This window comes from Perissodus microlepis, chromosome 15 (assembly GCF_051167445.1).
Source record: "Perissodus microlepis isolate ML-2025 ecotype Zambia chromosome 15, ASM5116744v1, whole genome shotgun sequence".
In the NCBI taxonomy this organism is placed as follows: Eukaryota; Metazoa; Chordata; class Actinopteri; order Cichliformes; family Cichlidae; genus Perissodus; species Perissodus microlepis.
The window spans coordinates 29,516,806-29,520,068 of NC_140475.1; the positions used below are offsets into that span (position 1 = coordinate 29,516,806).

The 3,263-nt window shown below is 39.2% G+C and overlaps 1 long non-coding RNA gene across 1 annotated transcript; it reads right to left on the reverse strand.

Moving 5' to 3' along the window:
- Positions 1 to 1,579: 1,579 nt before the first annotated feature.
- Positions 1,580 to 2,073, reverse strand: LOC146372373 (uncharacterized). Its single transcript, XR_014802673.1, has 2 exons — positions 1,860 to 2,073; positions 1,580 to 1,783 (listed from the first exon to the last, which is right to left on the reverse strand). It is a non-coding gene; the product is annotated as an uncharacterized LOC146372373 (long non-coding RNA).
- Positions 2,074 to 3,263: the final 1,190 nt, after the last annotated feature.

Genomic DNA, 3,263 nt, shown 5'->3' on the forward strand with positions numbered 1-3,263 from the left:
TTTTTTTAACTGTAGAAGTCCTGATCTAAAAGAAGTTGCAAACATTTACAATCCCGAGAAAGCTTTTAAATTCATGATCTGTGTGTGAGTCTTGCCATATAACATTTTTATTTCTCAAAAAGTGTGCTTTTCTGCACAATTTTTGAGAATAAATCAGAACAAACTGTCACAGCAGGATTCACCGATGTGTTTGGCACAAGACACCAACACAGAAGCAGAAAAGTATAGCTGGTTTCAACACAAAGCAAGCCTTTATTTGGGCTGAAGGTAGTTACATGAAACTATGAACAAACTATTAAAAACTATGAACAATATGACAAAACTATGAAAAAACTATGACTGCCTCTGAAAACTGTGACGAGTATAACAGGCAACCTGACAAGGAGTGAACAGAAACACACAGACTAAATACACACAAGGGGTGATTAGGGGAAGAGAAAACACATCAGGAAACAGCTGATACACATGAACCTAATGACGCTACTGGGAAGAGAAACTAAATACAATGACAACGGCACAATAGACTCCTCCAAAATAAAACAGGAAACATGAGACATAGAAATGACAACAGAAACTTGACAATAGGGAACACACAGACCTGAAACACATAACAAACTAGACAAGAAACAAAACACCTAAACTTATGAGACAGATAATAATAATGATAAATCAAAACTCAACTAAACCCTAAATAAGAATAACAAAGGAACTTATCATCACAACCTTAACATAAGAGTCTCAAAAATACAAAATAAAGCACAAAATGCTGGATCAGAGACCCAGATACACCACCTCTTTTTTGGTGGTGTATCTGATATCCCCGTGTTGGACTTGTTTTTGCATAATATCATATCATAATAATGTTGGTCCAGGATCATCATCGCAGTTGTTGTGATGTCATAGCTATGTAATGTGGGGGGAAAATGTCCAAAACATATGTTTTGGAATAAATGGTACAATGGTACAAGTATTTTTATTGTTAGGTGATACAATATAAGAATTGTATTATCGAGTTTGAGTCCTTAATAAATCTTCAAAGAAAAGAGTATCTGGAATGAAATAACTTTTTAATCAGAGCAGACAGGTCACAGCACAACAGCTTCAGTATGTGTACTCAGTAATATTACTAAAGCATTTGATTATGACATAGTGCACTGTACTTCTCAATTATTTATCAAAAGAATCAGATTCAGTAGATACTGACATTTTATTAGAAATATTATTCTTATTTGGTTATGATGAGCAGTTCCTCAAATGATTTCATGATTACCTTTCTAATATTAATCATGAAATCCATAGTTTCCCAAGGTTTCAGAACATTTTTACAGGTGTTCCACAAGGATCCATACTTGGATATCTTTTATTCACTGTTAAAATATTATTATAATAATAATAATTATGGTGATTATTATTATTAAACTGTGATTTTCCGTTCCTAAGGCAGAATTGCATTAAAAGTAGATGATTCTCTAATGGAAACACTGGTATTTAAAGGCAGCAACAATGCTGAAGAATATATACACATTTTGGATCAACATATGTGTCACGGTGGTGGAACGGACTCAGGCGCAGACTGAGGTAGCACGGTTCAACAACACTTTATTAATCACTCCGGTGCGCTATGTACACGTGAAGGGGGGGAAAACACCAGGGTCCCGGGGGTCAATAGGGGGGAAACACACGTCTTCACACTTGCTCCGCTCCTCGTCCAAACACTCCTCACACGAGCAACCCACTCACACTCACGGGGTCCAGGAATCAAAACGGGCGGGTCCAGATAAACCTATAAACATAGACGAGGGTAAGTCGCCGGCAAGCACGGGAACAACTAATTCACAATGAAGCCAGGCAATACTGACGAGGGTCACTCAATATTCCAGCGACGAATAGCTCAGAGCCCCAGCCTTAAGAAGAGCCAGAGATGAGCTGCAATTCACTCGAGATCAGCTGCAGGTGCGTGGGCCAAGGGCGGGAGCCCAATCAGAGCTCCGCCCAGGCAGACAGGTAGGAGAGAGAGAGAGAGAGAGAGAAAAACAACAAACACTTGTGGCCACACTGGGCTGGCCGGGGAGGCACAGGGACCATGACAATATGCTGCTTTCACGGAAAGAAAGCAAGTCAATACGAAACCGTGTTCAGCACATATAACAGTAGCATGCCTTTTTATTTTTTAACTATGAATATAAAAAATAATTACCTTATACCAGTCCCTTTTATATAAGCTGTTTTTGTCATCTTTGCAGAATTGTTGTAATTCAGCCACAAATTGCGTTTTTAAGGTTGTCCCACATCATCTCAATCGGATTCAGGTCAGGACTTTCTCTAAGCCACTCCAAAGTCTTCATTTCGTTTTTCTTAGGGTATTCATAGGTGGTGTGTTTTGGATTATTGTCCTGCTGCAAAACCCAAGTGCGCTTCAGCTTGAGGTCACGAGCAGATGGCTGGACATTCTCCTTCGGGATGTTTTGGTAGAAAGCAAGATTCATGGTTCCATTTACCTCAGCAGTCTTCCAGGTCGTGAGTCACCAAAACAGCCCCAGACCATCACACTAACACCACCATATTTTACTGTTGGTACGATGTTCCTTTTCTCAGATGTTGTGTTAATTTTACACCAGATGCAAGGGGACACATGCCTTTCAAAAAGTTTAACTTTGGTCTCGTCAGTCCACAGAGTATTTTCCCAAAATTCTTGGGGATCATTAAGATGTTTTCTGGCAAATGTGGGACGAACCGTTGTGTTCTTTTTGGTCAGCACCGATTTTCTTCTTGAATTCTAAAATGGATGCCATTTTTGCCCAGTCTCTTTCTTAGTGTTGAATCATGAACTCTGACCTTAACTTAGACATGTGAAGCCTGTGGTTCTTTAATGTTGGTATGGAGCCTGTTGTGACCTTCATGTGTTCCTGGAGTAATTTTGGTAGACCGGTCACTCCTGGGAAAGTTCATCACTGTTCCATGTTTTCTCCGTAGTGTCTCACCATGGTTCACTGGAGTCCCAAAGCCTTTAAAATGGCTTTGTAACCCTTTCAGACTGATAGACGTCAGGAATGTTGTTTCTCAGCATTTTCTTTTAGATTGTGGCATACTTTTTGAGATCTTTTAGCCATCTTCACTTTGTCAGACACGTTCTATTTAAGTGAATTCTTGATTTATCTTAGTATTTCACTGGGAAATCAGGAAGGGGTCAAACACTTTTTCACACCACTAAAACATACCCATTTGTATCCTGTCAAGATTCTTTTTTTTCCATGGTCATAATT